Genomic DNA, 12,175 nt, shown 5'->3' with positions numbered 1-12,175 from the left:
TTCGTGCACACTGGCACGCAAACCGAGAAAATGACAGAATGCAATCTAAGATACAACCTAGTATGCACTATGCTATGAAAATGAGATGCCTCGAAATGCGTGCACACGGGCACGCAAACCGAGAAAATGACAGAATGCAATCTAAGATACAACCTAGTATGCACTATGCTGTGAAAATGAGATGTCTCGAAATGCGTGCACACGGGCATGCAAACCGAGAAAATGACAAAATGCAATCTAAGATACAACCTAGTATGCACTATGCTATGAAAATGAGATGCCTCGAAATGCGTGCACACAGGCACGCAAACCGAGAAAATGACAGAATGTAATCTAAGATACAACCTAGTATGCACTATGCTGTGAAAATGAGATGCCTCGAAATGCGTGCACACGGGCACGCAAACCGAGAAAATGACAGAATGCAATCTAAGATACAACCTAGTATGCACTATGCTATGAAAATGAGATGCCTCGAAATACGTGCACACAGGCACGCAAACCGAGAAAATGACAGAATGCGATCTAAGATACAACCTAGTATGCACTATGCTGTGAGAAAATGAGATGCCTCGAAATGCGTGCACACGGGCACGCAAACCGAGAAAATGGCATACGCAATGCAAGTGACTAAAAATGGCATGGAAAATGTAACATGGACTTATACTAACATGAGAGAGCCTCAGCCACACTCACATAAGAAGCCGGTAGATGAAAATGAAGTGCCTCGAAGTGCGTGCACACGGGCACGCAAACCGAGACAATGGCATATGCAATGCAATATGACAAAAATGGCATATAGAATGCAGCATGGACTTATACCAACATGAGTGAGCCTCAGCCACACTCACATAGGATGCCGATGGTTGAAAACGAAGTGCCTCGAAATGCGTGCACACGGGCACGCAAATCGAGGCGATGACATACGCAATGCAAATGACATGGAAACATGATATGGGCTTATACCAACATGGGTGAGCCTCAGCCACACTCACATAGGATGCCGATGGTTGAAAACGAAGTGCCTCGAAATGTGTGCACACGGGCACGCAAACCGAGGCGATGACAAAATGCGATGCAATGACATAGAAATGGAAAGCAATCATTCTAATAGAATTTCAGTACTAAAATATGGGGGAAAACAGTCCCGAAATGAGGCGAAATGACACTAAATGCATGGAATAGTCCCGAAATGCGAATTTAGGCACTCGAAATGGCCTATAGCTATGCAATACGTGCACAATATGGACATGTAATGCAAAGACAGAAGCTAAGCAGTCCCAAAAAAGGTACTTTCACAGTTATAAACGTGGCCAAACAGCAAGCATAGGTAGGGCAAAAATGGCATGCAAGAATAGGGGCCAAGAGAGGGGTAATGAAGCAAGTGATATAAGCAAAATCCAAACTGAAAAATTTCCTTCTCAACATTGAAGAGGGACCAAAAATATGAATGTTTACAGTATATGGAAAACCTCAAATCAATATACCAACATGCTAAAAAAAAAGGCACAAGATTGAGGCTCAAAAGGTGCTATAACATGAAGTATACAAAATAATCACCAAACAGAAAAAAAATGTTAATGAAACATGAAGTATAGGCCAAAATAAGACTATCTCTAGGCCTGTAAAATGGCCAAAAACAAAAGCATGGTAGGCTGCCATTGCATGCAAAAATGGGACCAAAAGGGGAGTATAAAGGTAAGTACAACATGGAAGTCCCAAATGGTGTTGAGCCCTTCTTCAATGTTGGAGAGGGGCTCAAAATAAGCCTATTATCAGTTTACAACATGCTCAAAAACAGATTACTCATGGGCCAAAAATAGCATGCAAGATTATGACATATAAGAGGATCAATGAAACAAGTGCATCATGGAGGGCTCAAACAGGGTTGAGCCCTTAATGAAAAATGAAAATGAGCTCAAAAGAGGGCCACTTTCAGTTAGGGCCGGAGCTTGAAACAAAAAGCATATAGGGCTTACAAATGGATCAAGAAAAAGGGTCAAAAGAGGAGAAATGTTACTCACCCTTGAAGACTAAATCTTTTGTTGCTTCTTGGACCAATTTGCAGCTCCTTTAGCCTTTGAGAAGCCCTCCTTGTTTCTGGAAATGAATTGGTGATGGTAGAGCTTGGTGGTGATGAAGAACACAAGGTATAGGACTTAAGGTTTTTTAGGAAAATGAGAAGGATGGAGGGAGATATGGATCTTGAGGCTTGAAGAACAATTTTTCCAACCCCCAAAATAAACAATGGCAGCTGGTTATGAGGACCAAAAGGAGGGTGTAAAGGTGGGGCAAAAAGGAGGTAAGTTTTCCCCCACAAAATATCCCCCGGATTGGGATATTTTCTGGGGGAAAGGGCTACACAGCTGTAAAGTTCCTGGCACAAGAAAAATGGCCGGCTGGTTTTTGGGCTTGAAAATGGCCGGCCGGCCACCCCCCCTAGCCGGCCAGCTAGGGGTCAAAAGGGTCAACTTGAAATAGTGACCGGCCACCACATATTGGTGGCCTCCCAGGTCTCCTCTTCACAACCCTGTGGTTCGAATTTGGAAATTCTAAAACAGGAGAGAGAACAAGCCAATTTTAGGAGGGGTTCAAAAGGGTCAAAAGGAATTAATGGTCGGCCATAAACTTTTAGGGTCCGCCCATGTGTGTACAACACAAATATGTGGTTCAAAGTTCAAGAAAGTGGCCCAAGGGTGTTCAACATTGGCTCGGAAGGAGGGGTTCAAAAGGGTCAAGGAGCATTAGTGGCCGGCCATGAACTTTTAGGGTCCTCCCATGTGTGTACATCACAAATATGTGGTTTGGGTTTGAAGAAAATGGCTCCAAGGTGTTCAACATTGGCCCGGAAGTGCGAAAAACGGGTGTCGGAGGGCGCCGGAGGAGTAAAGAACTGGTTGTTGAAACAATTGCTGGCCTCCCACCCTTCCATGACCTTCCTAGTGATGAAACAGAGGTACCTGCCAAAAACGAATGAAAACCGATGCAAAACGAATGTTCGGGGGCCAAAACACGCAGTTCGGGGCCCCGAAAACTGCCCGTTAAACAACGAAAGTGGCGTTCGGCCACGAAGTGGGTTTCTCAGACCCCAGTGTCCCTCAAAAGGGAGAAAATAAGATGTATGCCAAAAATCAGAGCAAATGGAGATGGTTAAGCGGTCCCGAACCGGGGCACATGGCCAACGATCCCGAAAAACCGAAAATCGGACTCCGAAATGGGCAAAATGGCCTGCGGCCACAAAATGTAGCCCACGGCCACTGAGAGATGGTCTACGGGACCTCTCCTTCCCCTCGGGAAAAGAAATAGAGAAAACCGAGTCTGGTTCGCAAACCGAGGCAAGGCACAGAAGAGGGTTCGGAAGTCCGGAGGCAGGGCTCGCAGCCGCGACTCTGAGACTTCTGAACAGGCACAACATGCAATATTACCAAGTGCTCAACTGGTGACGTCTGAGTCTCAAGGTCGGTCAAAAATGGGTTGTCTACAGTTGCCCCTCTTTGACAGAACTCGGAAGTCATAAGAATGACGGGAGTGAATGTCAAAGCCCAGAGACGACCCATTTTTGACAAGGCCGAAGACTTAGACAAAGCAGACAAGATAGAAAAAGATGTGCCCGCAGGCAGGGGCAAAATGCAAACGATATGCAAGCAGATTTTGAAGATTGGACTTATACGCTACGCGAGGCCGGTTTTGAAAGTTGGACTTATACGCTACGCGAAGCCGGTTTTGAAAGTTGGACTTATACGCTACGTAAAGCCGGTTTTGAAGAGTGGACTTATACGCTACGCGAAGCCAAGTTGAAAGTTGGACTTATACGCTACGCGAAGCCGATTTGAAGAGTGGACTTATACGCTACGCGAAGCCAAGTTGAAAGTTGGACTTATACGCTAAGCGAAGCCGATTTTGAAAGTTGGACTTATACGCTACGTGAAGCCGATTTGACGAGTGGACTTATACGCTACGCGAAGCCAAGTTGAAAGTTGGACTTAAACGCTAAGCGAAGCCGATTTTGAAAGTTGGACTTATACGCTACGCGAAGCCGATTTGACGAGTGGACTTATACGCTACGCAAAGCCAAGTTGAACGTTGGACTTATACGCTAAGCGAAGCCGATTTTGAAGAGTGGACTTATACGCTACGCGAAGCCATTTTGAAACAATGAACACAAGTTTTAAGATGTGTACCTTTCAAACTGGGTAGAAGCTCTTTCTTGAACAAAACTTGCAGCCCCTTTTCACTCATATGCCCAAGTTGATTGTGCCATAATTCAGTAGAAGTATCATCTTCAAGTGCATTGACAACACCTTTACAAATTTTTTCTTGTATCGAATAAAGTGTATGAGTCTTCTTGCACTTAGCCACCACCAAAGAACCCTTTGTGAGCTTCCATATTCTATCACCAAATTTGTTGTTGTAGCCTTCATCATCTAGCTTCCCTGTAAAGATCAAATTGAGGTGAATGTCAGGAGCATTCCTCACATCTTTAAGCAACAACTTTCAGTCCAAATTTGTTTCCAAGCAAACATCACCCATGCCAACAATCTTAGACAAACCTTCATTACCCATTCAAACACACCCATAATCTCCTTTGATGTAGGTAGTAAAGAAATCAACTTGAGAAGTCACATGAAAAGAAGCACCAGAATCAATCACTCAATTGCTCTCTTGGCCCACAAAATTGATACAATCATCTTCACAAACAATAATGAGATCATCGGTAGTAACTGCCGTTGTCTTCTTGCTTCTTATCCACACTTTTGTCATGCATTTTCTCCTTGTTCTTGAGCTTTCGGCATTCTCGTTTCATGCGCCCTTTCTCATGGCAATAATAACACTCAATGTCTTTCTTTGAAAAAGAGCCATCTTTTGATTTGTCACGGCTTTGATCACGATCATAAGGAGTCTTACTCCTCCCCCTTGTTTTGCTTCGGCCTCTCACAACAAATGCTTCTAAATGAGAGGAACCGCTGATTTTCTTCTAGTTTCTTCATTCAATAAGCTACTAGTGACTTGGCTCATTGTGACAACTCCATCAGGCGCTGAATTACTAACTGTCTCAACCAAAGTCTCCCAACTCTTAGGCAAAGAATTAAGTATCATCAAAGCCTGCAACTCAACATCAAAAATAATTTTCATAGAAACAAATTGGTTAACAATACTCTTTATTTCATTTAAATGTTTCGGAGTAGAGCTGTCATCTTTATATTTTAAATTAATCAACTTACAAAACAGAAAAATTTTATTTGTGGTTGATTTTCTATCATAAAGACCTTATAATTTTTTCCATAAATTATGTGTCAAAGTTTCAGTAGCAACATAATGAAGCACACTGTCATCAATCCATTGACAGATAACACCAACGGCTTTTCGATTAAGCCTCTTCCATTCATCATCTGTCATACCCTCGAGTTTGCCACTATCACCCTCAATGGGTCTATACAAATCTTTACAAAATAATATGTCCTCCATTTTAGTTTTTCATGTTACCCAATTGCTTTCATTGAAGCTAGACATACGACCCACATTCCCCTCCATTGATTTACACAAATAAATAAACCTGAATAAACCGTAAGCTCAGATACCAGTTGTTGGGGAAAATATATGATTTTACACAAGTAAATCAATCAATGGGAATAAAAACTAATGCAGAAAAATTAAACCAACAACGACAAAAGAATTTTTACGTGGTTCCCTCAATATGAGGTACGTCCACAGAATCAAAATCCGATTTCACTATCAACCAAAGAGTTTCCAAACGATTACAAATGAGACACAAATGGTCTCACAAAATCACCCTTAGGTGAATTTCAAATAATCACAAATAATCAAGAGGAAAGACCTCACCAAATAGATGAACAAAAAGTCTTCAAACCAAGATTATAAAAGACCCAAAATAACAGGCCCAAATCGGTCCACATGCTGCTGCTAAATCCAAAATAAACTTCCAAGCTTCAATCAGAATCAAAGCACAAAGCATCCAGCACCAAATAGATGAAATCACCTTGCATGGTCACCGAAGAGATTTTCAATGTTGTAACAGCCAGTACCTTCTTATTGCGGAAAGAACAAACCAATATCAAATATATTGCAAACTTACGATCTTTTTTATCAAACCCTAATTATTACCAACCTAATTATAAAATATTCATTGGGCCTCCAAAAGTTAGGTATAATATATTTTCAATATATTATAACTAACACCAAATCAAACTAAATATTTTAATAAACCAATTGGGTTCCATACTCCAACAAGGAGGTATATACCCAACACCATTAACGACATCATTAACAATACCCTTTTCACAGTCGACCTCTATACCCAAGAAACTCCATAGGGTGCGAGACTATGGCTATGACAACTACATGGAGATGGACTAGAAAATGCGCAAAGTTTTCAAGTTGCATGACCTCATTCTCTCGCCTCGACACCCTCGCACATCGAATCGACTTGAAACAATTAGAAGCCGACCGATTCATCCTCAAATTCCCCCAATCTTTGAGATTTTCGAACACCTAGTTCAGAGAATTCTCTGTTGTAGAGTAACCCAAAAAACTTACTCCAAATTGATCAAAAAAAGGAAGCTTTGCACCACCATTGGGGAGAGGTGGGTTGCACCGGCAAGGTGGTGACGCCGATGGATAGAGGGTGTTGGTGGTGAGGGCTGCCAACGAAAGGAAAGAAAAAAGGAAAGTTGGGTCTGAAAGAAAATGGGTAATTAGAATTAAGGTATGGGTTCAAAATGAAAATTGAGGCAGTTTATTTAGTTAGGTGGAGGTTCAAAGAAGTGAATGATACAGAGAAATTAGGTATGTGCTAATAGCAGCCTTCTTTCAAAAAATGAGAATTAAATTAACATAAATTTCCTATTTTATCTTTTTTTTTAATAAATTCATTAATTATGACAATTGATTTTCTTTAAAAAATATGAAAAAAGTCAAAAGGTAATTTTGAAAAGTTAATATTTTTGAAATGTAATAATTATGCTACTAAAAAGAGTTGAATTCTCCAAAAGAGACTAATTGGTTGATCATTAGAGTAGTGTTATTCTAACAAAAAAAAAAAGTTGATCTATTTTAAGGCAACTATTTCTCTCATATCTTCTCTAATCATCCACCAATCATCTCACTTAGGCATTATTAAGTTTAGAATGTGAGTTTAGAAAGAAGACTTGTATATTATTTTAAGAGAAAATTTTGTCTAAAATATACTTAAATTTAAAAATAAATCAAATTTTTATATAAGAATATCACTACTCCATTGAAAATAGCCCCACTCACACAAAATACGATTGAGTAATAATATATTAATAATAATAAAAAATTGTACGACTTTTAAAATGTGACTCAATTTGATTACCAGAAGCTAATACTTCAATATACCTTTATTTTCAATTCAAAATCACGAAAAAAAAATTATTTTAGTTTTGAGAAATCTTGTGGTGGCATAATTTTTATCATAAAATTTTATAATATCAATCATAAAATGTGTAACTTCGTCTCAAATTGACGTAACAAAAAATTGTCCTAACCAAGTCACTTTTGTAATATGAACCACAAAATTTTGGATATTTTGATACGTTAATTTGTGACGAGATTGTGCATTTTGCAATTGATATTACAAAATTTTATGATAAAATTATGCCTATTTATAATAGGGTACACACCATATGCTTCCCTTTAATTTTAATGGCATGTTTTAATTTTGTACATTGTAATAGAGATCTCCAATATAGTCCTATAAGCAAATTGATTTACAAATAAAATTTGTATACATAAAGGTCTGGATTCTCCAAATCTAATAATCGTTGCATATTGAATTTATCATGTTTGTCACACAAAAAAAATAGATAATTTTTCCAAAAATATAGTTGTCTTCTATTTATTTATTTTTTAGACAAATGCGATATATTGAATATGTTTCGATTATAAGATCGACTTAATTTTTTGTATTAATAACATACACAAAAAATCTAACAAAATAAACGATTTGAATTACCAAAATGAGATGTAATGGATCTCACGAACCCGAATAACATCCTCCAATCCAAATCATGGATTAGAAGGAAGTTCAACCATATATATAATATAACGGTTCCGGTTTAGACCCGATCCATTTAATACTCTTAGATTCGAGATTCCATAATTTAAATTGTTGTTCATATTCTTTATCATCTTGTTAGTAGTTGATTTGGGTTGTTGGTTGTGTTTGAAATAGGTTAGAAGTTAGTTTTTTTCAAAATGTTGATGTCCAGTTTTCTTCTTGTTCGCTCGAGTAATGTTTTGGTCACTCGAGCGGTTTTTGAGATCTCCCAGTATTTTTGCAGGTCTACAAAACTTCTGGGAGTAGGGTATCTTCGCTCGAGTGGTCCTTCTTGCACTCAAGCGGTCTTCTAAGGTCTGCAAAACTTCTGGGAAGGGGTTATTGTGCGTTGGAGCGGTGTTTTGGTTGCTCAAACGGTCTGCGAGTATATTAGTTCAAGAAAATGGATTTTTCAATCACTTTTTCATTTCTTTCTCTCTCTAAAACTTTCCAAACCTTGATTTCTTCACTCTCTCTCTCTCTCTAGTTCTTAACTTAAAACCTCAAATACACCCTCATCCATTGATTTCTCCACCATAGCTCCTTGGAGAAAAATGTAGAGCTCGTCGAAAATTTCATTCTAATCGGAGAGGATCTTGTTTTTAGCTCCATCAAGCTTCAACTCTTGTTTTCTTCATCTTCCAAACTTGAGGTGAGAATTCTTTCAACATATTCTTAGCTTAGTTATTTGCTCTTTGAAAAGGTTTAGTGATTTGGGAGTTTTGGGTTAAATCTAGGGTTTGATTTGAAAAGTAAAAGAGGGGTTTTTCAAATAAATTATTAAGAAAGATTGTGGAAGTGTATATATTGTTGTGTTGTATTGAAAATTCTTCCCTTAAATATGATTTTAAAAATAAGCAAGGTTTTGTTTGAAAAAATCATTGATGTATAATTTTATGAAAAAAAAAGGAGTGATGTTGGGTTTTGAAAAGATATAAGAAATGTATCTGTTATTGATGAGAGTGGAGTTGGATTTTTATTATCGCTCCCATCTTGGAATTTATGAGATTTTAACTGTTGTTGAAAAATTATCTGTTGAATAGAAATATCTATTTTGGACTATCGATGGAGAATAGCTTTGATTGTTATAGAAATTGCATGAGAATTATGTTAATTGAAACCAATTGCCCATTCATTTTGCATCGAACATTGTTTCATATTGAACATTGAAAATGTATTATTTTTGAGAAAAATGATTGTATACTGTGGTGAATCTGGTCAAGGGGTGTGGTTATAGTTTATATTGTTGGCCTGTGTGTCCTTAATAAAAATATAAAAACCCGCGTGATTAGGTGCTGATCCTTCCGATTAGTACTGGTAAAATTGTTTTGGTAGTGCTTCTATAGACTACTGGCAGACATGTAGCTAGAGATTCTCAGTGTTTTGTATCTACTGCCCTGTTTTCTGATATAAGAGTGTATTTTCATAAATTGAAATATATTGATAAAGGCATTGCATTGTTTTGAGATGGAAAAGTATAATGTTTGACAAATGACATGCATGTGCATTCACCTTATAACTTTATTAAGTTTCGTACATTGTGTTGAGGTATCTTTACTAAGTTTTAGCTCACCCTATGTGGAAAATAACTTTCAAGTGCTGATGATATGCCTCCACCAAGGACTTGGCTTGGGAGGACTATGGAGTTGAAGGCTTATTTTTGGTTTCTTGTTGTAATTATCTTTTGTACAAGTCTCAAGCTTTTTAATTATTTTGGACTTGATCCATCTCATTGTAACCAAGCAATGTCTTGGAAAGATGTAGCCATTAGGGCATTAACTTATCTGTATAATCTTTTATTTCAGTTCACTCATATATGGCATATGCTATAGATTCAGGATCTAAGATTTATGAATGTATACTCGCATATGTCATCTTTTGTACAATAAATGAATATAAATGAAAGGTTAATGTTTCGCATGTTTATATTTTCTATTGATTATCATGAGCCTGGTTGTCACTATTATTTCAGGGCGTTACATATAAAGAGCCTTGACAATGATCTGACATATCATAATGGGTGTTTTGATTAGAAATAATTGTACCACAAATGGCTATGCCATTGCGTATGAAATATTTATATAGAAATTTTGTTTATACTAATAGAAAACTTTGCGGAACATAAACTAAAAGACGTTAAGGATTCAACTCTATACATAAAAACTATATGAATTTCTACTGTACAAAATAAGTGTATATGTACCTTGATCCATGATAGTATGAAAACCTCTTTTGAAAAAGAGAAACCTTGAATAGAAGACCTTGATCTTCAAGTTTTTTATTTGTCTAAGATCTTCAAACCACTTCTCTCTCTCTCTCTCTCTCTCTCTCTCTCTCTCTCTAGGCGATGGGAGCCTTCTTGTGGTGACAACTTGAGTTTTGTGTTAGAGAGTGGTTTGGGACCTTACACTATTTATACTAGTGATCTTCCCATCAATTAATCTATTCATTCAATGAACCTCATTAGATAGATTAATGTATCTTCTACATTCAAATAGATACATAATAGATACATAATGCATCTCTAAGATTCATTCATAATGCTTTGATCCTCCTGAAGTTTTATTATTATTAGAGAACCGAACAGCAGCATCATTATCACAGTAAATCTATAAGGGCCTCGAAATTGAATCGACAAGTTGTAATCTAGCTATGAAATTCTTTAGCCATACTGCATAAAATGTGGCTTCATAACATGCTATAAACTCTGCCTCCATAGTGGAAGTGGCTGTCAGAGACTGCTTATGACTCTTCTATGAAATGGGTCCATTAGCAAGCATAAAAATGTACCTAGAAGTAGACTTTCGAGTGTCTTTACATCCAGCATAATCAGCATCTGAATAACTATTTACTTCAAGGTTGTCTGTTCTTTGATAAGTAAGCATGTAATCCTTAGAGCCTTGTAAATATTGCAACACTTTCTTAACTGCTTTCCAATGATCAATTCCAAGATTGCTTTGGTATCGACCAAGCATACCAACTACAAATGCTATGTCAGGACGTGTACAAACTTGAATATACATAATGCTCCCAACTACAGAGGCATAAGGAATTTCTTTCATTTGTTCCCTTTCTAAATTATTTCTGGGACACTGAAATTCAGTAAATTTATCACCCTTAACTATAGGGGCAATACTACTTGAACAGTTCTATATGTTGAAACTTTTAAAAACCTTTTCGACATAGGCTCTTTGAGACAATCCTAAAATACCAAGAGACCTATCTCGGTGAATTTCTATCCCAATGACAAAAGAGGCTTCACCAAGATCTTTCATTTCAAAATTCCTCGTAAGGAATTGCTTTGTCTCCTATATCATTCCCAAATTATTGCTAGCAAGCAATATATCATCAACATACGAAACTATAATGCAGATATTGCTCCCACTGATTTTAAGGTAGACACATTGATCAACCATATTATCCTTAAAATCAAATTTGGTGATAACTTCATGAAATTTAAGATACCGTTGTCAAGATGCCTACAAACCATATTTTCCTTGCTTCCATCCTGAAAACCTTCAGGTTGGTCCATGTAGACCACTTCATGCAAGTCACCATTTAAAAATGTTGTTTTAACGTCCATTTAATGTAACTGTAAATCATAATGAGCTACTAAGGCCATGACTATTCTCAAGGAATCCTTATTAGAAACAGGAGAATAAGTTTTCTTATAGTCCATCCCTTCTCTTTGAGTGTATCCTTTAGCAACTAATCTGGTCTTATATCTTTCAATATTGCCTTCAGGATCACGCTTGGTTTTAAAAACCCATTTGCATCCAACAGTTTGGCTTCCTTAGGCAATTCTACAAGATCTCAGACATTGTTTTCTTTCATGGATTTTAACTCATCTTTCATGGCATTTAACCATTGAGATTTTCATTATTCATGGCTTGGGCATAAGAAATAGGATCACTCTCCAAGCCTATATCACACTCATTTAGGTAAACCTCATAGTCATCTGATATGGCTGATTTCTTTTCTCTTTGTGATCTGCATAAAGGTTATTCTGCAGCTGGGACAACTTCTTTTTCAATGTGAGAAATCTCTTGAGTACCAATAGGTTCAGGTACTTCATTTTCTTGGATAATCGTGGAAGGC

The 12,175-nt window shown here is 37.5% G+C and overlaps 1 pseudogene; it reads right to left on the bottom strand.

Annotated features, from left to right (window-relative positions):
- Positions 1-10,830: 10,830 nt before the first annotated feature.
- On the bottom strand, positions 10,831-11,660 carry LOC145823688 (secreted RxLR effector protein 161 pseudogene; annotated as a pseudogene).
- Between the last annotated feature and the right edge of the window lie 515 nt (positions 11,661-12,175).

The sequence above is a fragment of the Camellia sinensis genome, chromosome 4, assembly GCF_055761805.1.
Source record: "Camellia sinensis isolate YWXY chromosome 4, ASM5576180v1, whole genome shotgun sequence".
NCBI lineage: Eukaryota > Viridiplantae > Streptophyta > Magnoliopsida > Ericales > Theaceae > Camellia > Camellia sinensis.
This window is presented reverse-complemented; position numbering and strand designations above follow the sequence as displayed.